At 39.2% G+C, this 14,760-nt stretch overlaps 1 protein-coding gene across 9 annotated transcripts in view; it reads right to left on the bottom strand.

Moving 5' to 3' along the window:
* MYT1L (myelin transcription factor 1 like) overlaps nt 1–12,479 on the bottom strand; it is a 426,396-nt gene extending 413,917 nt beyond the window's left edge. For 5 of the 9 annotated variants that reach the window (XM_075923547.1, XM_075923554.1, XM_075923553.1 and 2 more), the window contains exon 1: nt 5,075–5,242. The gene's annotated coding sequence lies outside the window, so the exon portion shown is untranslated. The other 4 variants (XM_075923549.1, XM_075923552.1, XM_075923548.1 and 1 more) reach the window with 4 other exon arrangements.
* Nucleotides 12,480–14,760: the final 2,281 nt, after the last annotated feature.

Here is a 14,760-nt window from a genome sequence, read left to right as displayed (position 1 = left end):
TAAGGTTATGGATGGCAAACTCTTCTTGAATCAGTTACTACCAATCTTTTCTATATTCAAACAGGCAAATAACTATTACATGTATGTTTAAGTACTAATTGAAACACTACGTCAGTTTTAGTCACTGGCAGACTTGGACAGAATAGCGCTACAGTGGTATCCAAATTCCTTTTCAATTCTTTTAGTCTTTAGATTCTGAAATCATCAAGTAAATTGGGTTGGTTTTTAATCAATGTTAATAGAAATGCTCTGATACACATGAAAGCTTCTACTCTTAATTTTTTTTTTTTAAACTTTCAAATGAACAGCACAGATTTCGTTGGCCTACTAGACTACACTGTGGCAATGCTGCTTACGTCACACACAAAGGTCATAAATGAGTATGGATGAGCCAGTCCTTTCTGTCTGTACTTACATAGTCAAAAAGTCTTCTATCAGCATATAATGTAACCAAGGCATAACAAAAATATTACTGCATACCATAATACCCAATAGCTTTCACAAACTGATCAAGAACTTCTAAAAATACTCAAACATACCTTGCCTTTTACTCATCCATACATATTTGAAAATATTTTACTTAGAAGCAATTCTTATAAGATCTACACAAGTTCCCTCCCCAAGCAGTTTCATCTAATGATCACTCTGTATAGCTGTACTTATTCCCTGGCATCAGTGTTGTGAAGCGGTACACTGCAAGGCTGTAAACATCCAAACCTGTGCCTCTTACTCCTTGACACAATGGAGGAATAATTCAGCATCCTTGAAACATCTCCCTAGAACAAGTCTCCTCATTTTATTTAATAGCTGGACTGGCATAAGCTATTCTTAAAATCAGAAAATTAAGCATTTGATTTAGCTAATCATTCTGGGGAAGGAGGTAGTATTAAGGAGATGAGCCAATGGCAGTTAGCAGCACAAGAGGGCAGGGGAAACCCTTTAAAAGGTATTCCCTGATCCTTAAGCATGAGTCTCTGCTGCAGCACAAAGGAATCCCAAAGCATTTGCTCTGAGAGAGATTTCCACAGTTTATCCAAATAACAAATCTGAAATGTCTTTTTTTATTTCATTGTGGGGTTTTTTTTTTGGTCTTTTTTTTTTTAACTGAACAAATGTTCATGGAGTGACAAAGATGGACAGGGTTAAATGCTGTAACATGGCACTTATTCACACCACATTAGTCAGAAGAACACTAAAATTAGGCATAAAATTTTATTCCCTTGGTAATATTCTCCTGTCTTGGCCAGAGAGAATGGGAGAAGAGGGGAAAATTTTCCCTTGGAAAAATAAAGCAAGTCTCTCACAGACCGTATGAAAACTGGCTCTCTTTCAAGTAAATGTACCCATTCTTCAAATCTTTATCAAATGTGTGATAGTTTGTATAAACTATTCCTGTAACAGAGACCAATGAAAACATAAACCATTTATTGATCAGTCTGAAGGATCATCTGAATTACTATGACTATTTTGGTATTTGCTTATACATTCTGCCCTTAAAAAGCCTAAATTAGCTACAACACACAGGAGGCTATAGTATATTGCCAGGTCTAAAATATAAAGGGCTAAATTCATCATTGGTATAATAGCTCAGATTATTGGGCCCAAAATCTTACCATATAATCTATATCAAGGGCCTGATCCAAAATTCATTGTTGTCAATGAGTGTCTCTTTCGATCTAATTGAGTGGAAACTAAAGATCAGCCTTATCAGAACCTACCAAGCAAGTTGATTTTTAAAAATCCACAACCTTACACTACCACTGTAATGAGTGATGAGCAACACTTTCCACAGACCCAGACTCTGAAAGGGCTGCAGGTTGCTAGCTAGATGAACATCCATCCATATACAGCATGCCCTTTTTAATCAACTTCCTAATTAAAAAATGCCATGCTGGCATGAAGTATGAGAAATGTAGGCTTCAAATGGTTCACAAAATAGCAGCCCCAATGCAGGACTGGCTGAAAATCTGTGATCTTACAGATGTTTATGAGTTTATCTGATGCAGAGCTGTAATCAATTTCCTTATGCCTGACCCTCCAGATGCATTAAATTTATCCTGAAGGAAACTGGTTTCTGAAACCAATTGCCCAGATGCATTAGGCAGGTGGGCGTTTCAGTGAACCAAAGGGTCTGCTGGCAGATGCAACATTGATTTTTGAATGTTCACAATCTACCAGGCAGCTCCATAACAGACTTGATTTGATGGCTCTCTATGGGGTGCCCTGCAGCCTTGATTACTTCCACATCCAGGTTGGCTAGGATTGTTAGGTGGTGATTGTGTTCTGTGTTTTCAGCTTCAGTGTAAATGTAGTGAGCTAGTATCTGAGATCAGATCAGATTTAAAATCCAAACTTATATCAGTGCTTATGGCTTTTTTGGCCCACTGTCTGAACCCATTTAATACCCCCCTCAAGTTCTTTGTCATTAAAATTTGTTGTTCTCACTCTGAGTGGGAGAGCCATGATGGCTCTCTTCAAGATGTTCTAGAAATTCTATAGGGAAAAATCTCTTTCAGCACACTACATATATTTGCTTTTTTCATGACATATTGACCTAAGGTATGCTTTATTTAGAGAACAGTGAACCACATGGGCTGAATGCTGATTCACTGTATGAAAATCTAGTTGCACTTCTAGAGGTATTTAAACCACATTTATTAGTAGCATTAGGCCTCCTCATCACCTCTGGGAGGAGGAGGAGGATGGAGGAGTCAGCAAGTAATTTATAACCATGAAGTTTTCTTGCATTATACAAGGAAGAGCTTCACAACTGCATTCAGAGTTGACCTATGTGATGCAAATATGAATCTAGTTCACATCAATTAAAATTACATGCAACATTTCCACAATAATGTTAAGTGGTACAAAAATTTGAAAAATTATTCTATCACCAGTAAGACACTTACAATACTCAGAGCTCATCAAGAAACAGATCTTTAAATAGGAAAGTTTCATTTTTAAAAGTGCTTACATTGTGTACCGTAAAAATTATATGCAGTTTATTCTGAAAATGCTGATGGATGTGAACTATGACTATAACAATTCTGTATTTTCACTCCCCTAACGTATAGCAAAAATAACATTTTGTTTCTGTGAAGCATTCAGAAGAGTACTTTTCCATCATTCATGTAGCAAAGTTTCAACATCTTAATATTTTTGATATTTTTGCATTTGACTAAAATAGTTCCTTTTTATAGGCTCAGCTCTTCACCATTAAAATTAAATGTAACCAAAAGTAAAGGGGGGAAAAAAACTAGTTTCTTCTACGAATCCAGAGAAATAATAAACCAATATATTCTGAGTTTCTCTTTCATTTGTCTTTGTATAGGAATATACAGTAGCTCTATTCTACAATTCATAAAAACTGCAGTAATGCAGAGTTAAAGGGGGGAAAAAGTCATCCAATGAGCTAAAAACTATTATAATACAATTTGGGCCTCTTATAAATGCAGGAATGGAATATACCTGAGAAGTACAGTCTAAGACAAAGAAACCACTGCAGATGAAAATACTAAACCAAACTATACTCCTTTTGTTGCCAGTTCATGCTGCTAGGTTGAAATGCAAATCATTTAATATTTCAACCTCCAGAAAGTTTAAGGTGTAAATTAAACATAAAAATCAATTCACACTTTTATATTAGCTTAAAATGTATTGAATTTTGGATCTGCCAGTTATAATTGTTATTTCTTTGTGTCAGTTATAAATGAACATAATTAACAAACAGCAATAGAGATAACTGAGTTTTTTCCAGTTAAAGACCCCATTTCATTGTATATAGTTTTATCTTACTTTGTTTTTCTAAAGTTTACAATATTATTCAATTTAATATAAGCTTGTTTAAAATATATTCGACTACATACACACTTATGTAATCATCAAACTACTTGTCTTCACTTTAACAACCAAGTTGAAGCTTTGCATTCAAAACTTGAACAAACACTATGAAATGATCAAAAGTAACTATAAGCAGCTTGTTAAGAGATAATAGTTTATTCCAACATTTTTTGTTTGGAGCTTTGGCATGGTGAAGATTTCTTCTGCTTGTTTGGTATTTTATGAAAATAAATTACTATACAAGAATGAAATTCCAATGTGAAAATATGCACTATTATTCTCCAAAGCAAAATAGTTAAAGATGACCCTTAAAAATACAAGCCTCTAAAATGAAAGCTTTATTCTTTAACAGATTTGCTATAGTCAGAAACCTACATAAAGACAATTCAAAGATAGTCATTTATATGTAACATTAACAACAGTTAAAAAATTAGGTCAGTTAAATGAACAGCTCCATTTTAAACAGATTAAAAACCATTAAAATGGGATAAAACTATTCCTAAATGACTATACAGAGAAGGAATCAAATTCAGCCAAACATTAAAATACTTTATGTTGCAGTATATACAGCATTAGAATTATGTAAGAAATACATGTCAATGGATGGTGTATTAGAAAATTAGGATTCTAATCATGTTCACTGTTATTGTCTGACAGAATTTTGTGTTTTTATTTATTTATGTGGTCTTGTTTTCAGCATGCTCTTCAATAAAGAGCCTCTCTCAACAATATAGAAATCATGCTCTCCTCTCCCCCCGCCCCCAGTAATAAATAGATCATTAACTTAAGTTTGGGGTTTTAAAATCATTAGTGATTTTAGCTGATAAGATTGGAGTTTATTCCAACCAGGAAAATATCTGCCAGTCAGAAATAATTACTTTTGGGCTTTAATTGAATTAGCATTTACTAATATTGCTGGACAGACATTGTTCTAACCTTTAATAATGGACATTTGTAAGTTCACATTTCAGAAAATAATCACCAAAATCTTGGTCCTTCTCCCATTGAAATAATGCCAAAAGTCCCCACTGACTTGGGAGAGAGTAGTATCTTGCCCTGAGCAGTTCAAATAATCTCCAGATCTCTGCATATGAAAATATGTTGAGCAGTTTAGCAAAAGTAGTACAGTAAACTGGCTATTCTTTTGTTACTGTCCAGAGAGTTGAACTTTCCTTCACTTTCTGAACAACAGCAAAGTGACCTGAGAACAATAACAGTGAGAAAAGGGCATATTTACCTTGAGGGAATATCAAAGGGAAAGCTGAAGAATTGCAAAACAAAGTAGTCCAAATGAATTATCTATGCATTGCAGTCCAATTCTGCACCTTAAACTAGGCCATAGTTTATCAAGAATCATTTCAGCACCAGCCAGCCACCCTTCCTTCCATCTTAAGAGATTCACCCAGAAAATTGACAAACCTGCTCCACGACAACAAAACTCTTCTAATGCTTTTGAACGCCCACCATTTGTTCTCCATTCATCCAATCAACTTTTCACTGCACATCTTCTCCTGCTACCGAGGCTCAGAGACAGGATCACTTCTCATCTGTATGCTAATTATTTTGCCACATGGACAAAAGTAATAATGCTTTTAGACAGGAAACCAACGGGCCTGAAGTAGAAGATAGAAATTAATAAATTGACACCACTAAACGATGCAAAAAGATGGGCATGCGTGCAGCACTGTGGCTGACGGATCAGCTGTAACCTCCATTTAAAAAGCAGCAGACAGACGATGGGCTACAGAAAACCTAGGCTGTGTAGTATGCATCAAGCACAAGTTTCCTTAGAGACCACATTACTGCAGCAGAACAACATCAGTAGCATATTGTGCTGACTTACCCTGTCTCAGTCTGCATCCTTTAAGCAATACAAAACATATCCATTTCCCCAAATCCTAACCGGAAAAGAAAGGGGGGATTTCACCGGTGAGAAAAATATTTTTCAGCTGTAGTTTTGGCTTAGGAACAATATTTTAACTGTCCTGTTTATTAGGCTTGCAATAGTCAGACAAGACTGGGGTTGCCTACTATAATGCTTCCTACATTGTACCCACAGGCCCCTAAATCTCTGGAGCAGTATGTGTATCATGTGCAGTACTGTATTTAATGTAATAGATGGGAACAGTAAATACCAGTCAGGCTGTTAACAGATACGGAGTAGGTGATACCTCTAAAAATACGTCTAGCGCTGATCTTATGGTAAAATGGAGCTTGGGTAAAAAAAAATTAGGACATTCAGCAAGCCTGTACACTTTTAAATGGTTTTTTTTAATGATAACATATTCATTTGTAATGTGCTTGCCTCTCAAACAACCGTCCGGTATGGATAGAGTTAACTCAAATAGATTTCTGAAGCCTCATTTATTTTACCAGCTAGCACCATATTCTCTCTTTTAAAACAAAGGAAATAAACTATTTCCAGCTGGAAAGATTACCAAGCTTCTACCACGGCTATAAACTTGGATAAGGAAACTTTTATTTGACAAACAGACCAGTTATAAACAAGATCACATACACAAAAGACTACATGCGAGTGGGTCTTTCAAAAAACATTGCAAGAAAAATCAGGTTGATATTGTATCATTGGCTGCTTAGGACTAGTATAGGAGCTGTATTATCAGAGAGAGGGTCGTTTTTACTCAGAGGGATAGTCAACCGCCTCCCTCCCCCATACACTCTCTATCCTGACAAAGTCCTTTTCAATCTTCTTCCCCTCCCCCAACACTGTAATAAGCTTCACTACAGAGCGTCTGATTTAATAATACGTCTGTATAACGTTGGAAATATGGGGCAGGGTTCTCGAATGAGGTTATCACGAGAATAAAGGCTCGGTTTAAATCTGTCTCCTAAGTATGCCATTTTCGTATCAGGGTGATAACTTGCGAGCCAGCTAGAACTGCAGCGCTCTGTACACAAAGTTAACCCAAAATGTATTTAACAACAAAACCACTGCAAGGAAACTGCAGCCCACTTGAAATACTCGAAGGGGCTTGGCTGCCAGTCTAGCAGCTGGGAGCCTAGGCTTCCCTGCTGCACCCTGCCCTTCACACAATATATAGAGAAGAAGAGCACCTCAGTAAAAATTGCCAGCAGCTACCCAGGCAAAAGCCCTCCTTCAAAATCAATTTCTGCAAAGCAGCTATTTTTGTATGAACAGGCGCACGTTGGTTTAGTTGCCCTCTTTATTGCCATGGCATTCAGTTCAATCCCCCGGGTTCCTCCACTCTGTTAGTGTGCTGCCTACCGTGATGCTCTCTTCTCTGCAAGCAGCACCACTGCTGAAAAACCACTGCAGGCTTGCAGTGGGGGATCGGGCTGACCACTGTTTCGGCAGCAGAGACTGAACACTAACGTAGCAAATCGCAAAAAACACCTCCCTCCCTCCCTCCCCCGAGGTAATCCCGCTAAAGCCAGAGTCTGCTGGCGGAGGTGTGGAAACCAGACATGTTGGTTGCTACAGAGGTTACAATTCCCTTCCCGGCTAGCATTGCCAGAAATCACACCGCAGTCTGAAGGGAAGGAAAAGCCTGTCTGTGTGTAGTAGCCCTAAGCATCTTGCGCCAGCCCCACCGCCGCAGGGACGACAATACTTGTCTAAAACCTTCTCCCTTGTCAAAGGGGTCAAAGAGAGCAGCAAATAAATGAGGAACGGTTTTAGCAAAAGCAAAATCCTCGGCTGGATTAATTGGTGTGTGTCTGTGGGGGGCAGAGATGGAGTGTTTCCCCATAAAGCAGAAAGGGGGAAGAGTGTTTCCCCATAAAGCAGCGTGTGTTCCCTCCCCCACCTTACACACACAGACTGTATTTTCTGTAATTCGTCTCTGTCATCTCTGATTACATCTACCTGTACTCCCAGGGCTCTTCGTGACGCCGGTGCCTAGAACGGGCAACACTCTGGGAGCACCCACAGGGAAAACATTCGGAAAGCTCGAGCAAGGCAGGTGCGTGACATGCAGGGGCAGACGCCGAGACGGTGAAAGCTGTTCCACAAAGTAGGGAGGCAGCAGACACAGTATCTCAAGGAGAGAAGCCTCTCCTGACCTCTATGGCGGAAAGCGAGTGCGAGCTACCTTGTCAGCTGCTTTATACAGCTGCAAAAGAGTGTCTGGGTTTTTTTCGCCCACCAAAACTAGGCCACTATTAAAATAACAGTGCAAATTTAAAAACACCTGCAAACGTGTGGTCACCAGAAAGAGCCTGTCTTATCTGAGGCCAGGTCTGGTAACTTTCTCTTCCTGGGAGGGGGGAGGAATTGTCCTTTCATATGCCACATTAATTATCCACATGTTCTGAGGCACATAACTCCAGACAGGGGTTTACAAACTGCGGAATGGCTGCAAAATGTTTGCATCTGGCAATAATCTCACATTCTTGTTCAGATTTAGAGTTGGCGCAAAGAAAGAGCCCGGTCCTGCTGCCATGAAAGACAATACCAAACCCACCCCATTGGCCGCCATGGGAGCAAGATGGAGGCAGACTGTAACTGCATAAATTAGAAGCACTTGCGCGCACGCACACACACACACACACAAAAGACTAGCGTGGAAAATAACCTGGGAGACTGGTGATTCATTGGCCTAATTATCCTCCTTAAGACGTGAGGGTACGGTGTTAATGGTCTGGGATGGCTCCCCCTCCCGCAGCCTGTGCCCCCCGGGTGAGGGGGGGGAGAGAAAAGATGGAGATGCTTAAGCAGTGTTAATGAGAGAACACTGCATTCTTTTTGAAGGCTACGTTAAATCAACTATTTTCAGCTGACCTATACTGGAAAACCTACCATTTCATTTACTTTCTCACTGGGGGTAGTTTCTTATGCTAGACAAACATCAGGGGCATAACTCATGCACAAGGCAAACTTCCACTGTCAGGCTGGATTCAGAGGAGTCGGAGTTATGCATTTATCAAAACAAAACAAAGCCCCAGCAGCCTTAATCAGACTGACCCGTAAGAAACTCTTCCTATGCAACCCACCCCACCCGGTGTTCTTCATTAAACAATTACGGATAAAGTACTCCTGAAAGGGGAGAAGGTGAGGCAGATGACAGGAAAAAAATATTCTTTTTCAAGAGCTAGTTTCCTTGACGTAGTCTGTTAACAACTATGTGAAAGTCAGGTTTACAGTAACCCCACAAAAGGCTAAAGGAGGTTATGTGACAACGTATTTGGAGAATTTTGAAAATAGGCATTAGTCTTCCAATGGACTGTATAGGAGTCATTGGAATCTATTGTGTAACTATGCACTTGGCTATTTTACCTGCATTAATTAAGAGATTAACTGCTTTTCAGCGAGGCATTCGTAATGTAAATGTATACAGTATTTTTATTTTAATGGTTTTCAGATAGGTCATGATAAATCCTTGACACCACATAGTTTAATGTATGGCTTCAATTTTAAATACAGGGTCATGTTCACAAAAGGATGCGAATGAAAAAAAAAGTGACAAAAGACGTTACTGCGCATGAGCAGTAGCTTGTTATTAAATGAAAACATAACTTTTACATAATACAAAGTAAAATACCAAACAGTATAGCCGCATATCATGAACTAAATCTATGCAAAATATCTTTAAACAAGTCATGCCTAGTCTGATTTAGAAACCTCAAACCAGAAATTATATTATTTTTATTGCAACCGAAAACAGGCAAGTCACCAACTATATTATATGGTCACCAACAGGAGATGTTAGACCAAGTGTCAGTCAACCTGAATGTTTAGCAATGTCAAACTTCTGAAAACTGAGGTTTGCAATGCAAACGCAGAGAAGCTCCCATCCTTACTGGTGCCAGTGAGGGACAGTCATAATGTTGAGGAATTAAGCTTGGTACAATATGTTTATTCACGTTAAAAGGAAAAAAACCTAGTGGCTTTAACTCATTATGGAATACTTTGAAAAGGCGTGATTGACTATAATAACACCTGTAATGCCATTATATTCTGATAGTAAACTTGTATTGGATGCAAGGGAATACTATTTAAACTCCACTATTATGTTGATTTCATAAACTAAACAAAATGCACGGAAGGACGGCTTTTAAAACTGAAAGAAAGAAAGAAACAGCATAGATTTTATATTTTTATCCCAATTATCTTCGTATAGACTAATTATAAAGCATAAAAGCTTCTCTTGCTTTTACCTCAATGAGCAGAATCATTAAAGTGATGAAAGTAAGTCATTTTCACATTGCCAGTAAACTAGTAGGAAGTCAGTTAGTGCTGAATGTAATTGCTATCAGCAGCGGACAGCTCCTGGTGCTGAAAGGGAAAGGAAGAGAAACCTCTTTCACAATAGCTCACTCAACCAGCCTTTGAAAAATCACAGCAAAACTGAATGAGGTGGCAAGTGCTCCGGCTGAATAGCTCTGTCTGCAGAACAATGGCAGCCAACTCCAAATCCTACTATAATCACATTAATGAGATTAATCAGTGAATTAGCAGTAGTCAAATGTCAGGGTGGCAAGGAGGAATCCAACCAAGCTTGGTAATTAACTTTTTGGGGTCAGAGAGAGGGAACCAGCTGTGCTATCTCTCAGGCTTTTTCACAAGTTTAGCCATTTCTCTTTCCAAGCCTTTGGAAGAGTCTAACAATCCAAGAGGGAAAAAACAAACAAAAAGACATCACCCTGTGCATGCTACAAGACAGTCGTCTAATGCACAGTATCGCATTACTTTTCTGTCACTTTCAGTGGAAGTTCAATAAGGAAACTTATTTCAAACAATCCACTCAAACTATCAAGGTTATATTGTGCTCAACTTTATGAGTGTGAAATTAATTTATAATACAACTTCCTCCACAAAATCTCATATGCATGATAAATAAGGCTGATAAAAATATACATATATTTCTTTAAAGAATCTGTGGACAGGGTACACTTTTGTGAAAGGGAACAGTACCTTAAAAGTATTAGCAGTCACATGTTATGATGATAATCTACAACTGGATTTATGGGAAACTGGTTCTTATAACAAATATGTGAATACTTTTAATTAATTAATTAAGTGGAACTTCCTTTTCTGTGGCCATGCCAGGGACCTGCCATATTGTATCTGACCTGAATAAGTGAAACTTCTTTTCTTCTGATATTCAGCACCCAGGATCATTCAGTGTTACAAGGAGTATGAAAATTAGAAATAAACTCCTTTACAAATAGCAAATAACCAAAATGCAATTATCTTTATTAGCAAAAGGGGATACTTCATAATTCACTTTCTGCCTTTTAAAGCAACGATACCGTCAGACATATGAAACATTTCTACTTTTAAAATATTAAGCTGACAAACCCTTAATACTTCTATGTCAATAAACTTTAAAAACAAAACTAAAAAACTCTGGTTTGTAGTTTGTCTGCATGAAGTTGTGTACAGTGTTAATTATAGAGAAAAATGTCTCTCTTTTGTTCCATGAGTTTAATCTTATCTAGCCACAAATACAAGTACAGGAAGACAAGCTGCTTAACAAGTAAGTTTTAATTACTTCTGATTCCTTTTCACAATTTTCAGCTACTTTTTCCATGTTTGTTGTATTTATAAATTTCACTAAGTTTACACAGACTGTAGCTCCAGATTGTACAGTGTTTTCTTCAAGCTGTACTTATCTGAACTATCTTTAAACTGAAGTAGGTGGGGGGGGGGGGGGGGAGGATGAAGATTTAAACATGCTATATTAAATAAGTCAACATTATTTGCAAAGCTGATTCTATGTTAGGAATAATATACCATGTCAAACTATCAGATTTGAAATATTTAAGAAAGTTATCTTTAAAATTCAACTTTTATGTGAAAGTTACTTTAAAAAGTATAAATCCATTACTTTCCTGTCACTGTGCCTACAAGTCATATTTTGTGTACAAAACCCATAGTACTTTAAGCATTTTTCGTTTCAATTTATTTGATATTTGTAATGCTCAGGTATTTTATGGATTCCAGAAGTTGTCTCTGAGGATCTTCATATCAAAAGTACTGTACAACATGCCGCAAGTTTATATAAACAACATGCTTGATGCATAAACATTTTTATGCACTGAAATCTGACTTTATTATATTAATTTCTAATCTATAGTCCAGTCTATAAAATCTCAGCTGCACAGCAACACTGCAAGAACTTGAAAAAAGCAAACAATGCACATATAAGTATAAACTAGTGAATAACTGCAAAAAACAATAGTCATCCTCCTAGAATCCGCTGCTTGAATAAAACACAGCCCTCAACCTACCCCAATAAGTATTACAAACTAACGACAATACCGACATTTCAGAATGGTTAAGAAATAGCCCTGGCTCACGACAACTTGGAAACCATGAGGAGTAAGAAGCATACCACAGAGAACCAGAAAAGGCTGCTTTTTTCTTCATTGAACACTGAAAAGATACCCCATGTTCCAGGGATTAAAAAAAATTAAATACACCCACCAACACTGAGTAAAAATCAAGGGGGCTTCAAGAAGACTGCAGGGAAAAAGCTCTCTCACTCTCCTTAGTGTGCAGAAGCTTAGGGGGAAAAATGTCGCCCTGGCAGGAATGACAAATGCAGCACGATAGGCTAGCAGGCCTGAGGGATCTGTTTTACTTCCACATACATCCTCTAATGCACGCACTCCCACTCATCCTCTCGATATGCTTCCTCTCTCTTCCTCCCCCCTCCACTTTTTTTCACCAGCTCCAAATCCCCGGCATATGACCTTCTGTTAAATAGATAAAAAAAAATTTGCTTATCAGTCATGCAAATGAGGCTGAATTCATTTTCCACAACAGATGGCCTCATAGATAATGATGATGGAAGAGAGAAAATTGAATGTCTCTCACAAGGTGGTCATGGCAACCGAGAGCAGAATCATATCAATAATAAGCTCACTGCATAATAAGGTTGTCAATCCCACAAATCAAAGTCTCCAGTTAAATCAGGTATCCCACCCCCTAGTCGTTACCAGGTAAACAGAGAAATGGAGAGCGTTGGTGGTTGATTTAAAACAAAACAACAACAACAACAAAATCAGGGATTGTGAAAAGAACCGACCAGCTCCAGCAAACCCTGAGACACAGTGGGAAGGAATAATCAGGAAAGATGTTCCCCCTTTATGCTAATTTTGTTTTATTAGATGATGGGGGGGGGGGAGAGTTGTTCGGGTTTTACAGGAGATGTGTGTATATTAATAGCGAGGCTGAGATTCCCAGCTCGATCTGCCGCCGCTGGAACCTTTCTCCCCACCCAGTCTCTGATGTGGAGTGCTGCATTGATGCAATAGCAGTTCGCCTCAGGCTTCCACCTTGGCTCCCAGGGGGCCACCCCGCAAAATGAATCAGCAGCCATCCTGAGCAGCCTGATTAAAATGAAAATGGCAAGGCACATGTCTGGGCGGAACTAGAGCTGGGCTGAGCTGCCTGTCTGGCAAGCATGCTCAATATAGCTTTTGCTAATAATGGCTTACTGCCTTTCATTTTTTAAAAGTATTACCATCTCCCCTTCTACCAACCCCCTTTCCCAACATATAATGGTGCTAGGTTTCCCCTCCCCCTCTTAATTGTATATTGCTCACAGTTACAGTCTGCCAGACTGACATACAGTTATACTGAAAAGACACACTGTCTTCGCGGGGAATTTCTCCTCAAATATGCTGAAAAACCCAAGACAACCTATTAACACGCGGCTATAAATTATTTCCAGCTATTAGCTAGAAAAGAGATCGCGCGGAGGGGAGGAAAACCCACTTTTTGCTTCAGCTAGGCACAGTCGGGTATCCTGGAAGGAAGCCTGGGGGAGGGAGGAATCATTTTTGTATTTTCCCCTGCAATAGCATCTTGTGCAGTGTGCATCACAAAGCATGTCTAGCAGCAGATGAAAAGGCATCGCTCTGCAACCCTGTATAAAATACATTTAGGAAAAATCCCGCCCGAGCAACACTTCCCGGAAAACGCCCCTATGCAGCTAATTACGCGGACACACAAAGAACAATTGAACTGCACAGTTAGAATATCGCCGTTCAGCTCAGTATAAAGACATTGTTCTGGGACGATCCGATTTTTTTCCAGCATGAATACACGCATGATATTTTACATTTGGCCAGCTTTGATGTTTTATGAAGCAAGTTTCAGCTTGCTCTTCATATTCCTTCTCTATTGTGTGGGTGAGACTCCTCATAAGCAAACACTGCGCTGGTAAAGCTGGGGCTTCAGCTCTATGCATATTATATTGATACACACACCGAGACAGAGATGCCTTCAGTGGATTCCAGTTCCTGAGACGTGCTCTTTTCTGCACGCTGCCCCCGGTGCTGCAGTGTGAATCAGAAATCAATAGAGCTGCTCTAATGGAGGTTCCACTCAGCAAAGCAGCTGCAGCTGGCTGTGCGCAGCAGACACACAGACACACACACACAGAGCTAATGACGTCTGTGCAGCTTTTCCAGCTGATTGGACACCGCATCGGATGTTCTGTGGAGCAAAGAAGAGGAGGAATCTGCTCTTAACAGTCTGCTAAAAAATGGTAGCTTGTATTTTCCGGGCTGCACGAGAACAAGATTGAGTTTCCCCTATCGCCTGGCTCCCGCGTGTGCGAGCGAGGAAAAATTCTCTAAGGGAGGGGGAGCGTGCTCACCCTAGAATAAAAAGATAATACCCTAAGATTATCATAGACACTGCCATGACACAGAGCGCTGGAAACCCCCTGGGATTATTATTGTTATAGGGCAGCACATTCATATCACGAGAGATAAGAATGAAATTTGGGACGTGGGAACTAGACATGACAATCAAAGCAGTTTCATAGCTAGACGCAGAGGGTCATTTGTGCCTGTCCGGGTGTTTCCGAGGATTTCTGCCTTCCTAGTCGGAGGAGTGCTGTATTTTTAATTCGCTGTCATAATGTCGTGAAAAAAATGAATCACTCCCATTTAAACCGTTGTTCTGCTTCCCCTGCCTTTAACTGA

Source organism: Pelodiscus sinensis, chromosome 3, assembly GCF_049634645.1.
Source record: "Pelodiscus sinensis isolate JC-2024 chromosome 3, ASM4963464v1, whole genome shotgun sequence".
Classification (NCBI taxonomy): Eukaryota; Metazoa; Chordata; order Testudines; family Trionychidae; genus Pelodiscus; species Pelodiscus sinensis.
The sequence above is the reverse complement of the archived record's forward strand: the minus strand, read 5'-3'. Positions and strand labels throughout refer to the sequence as shown.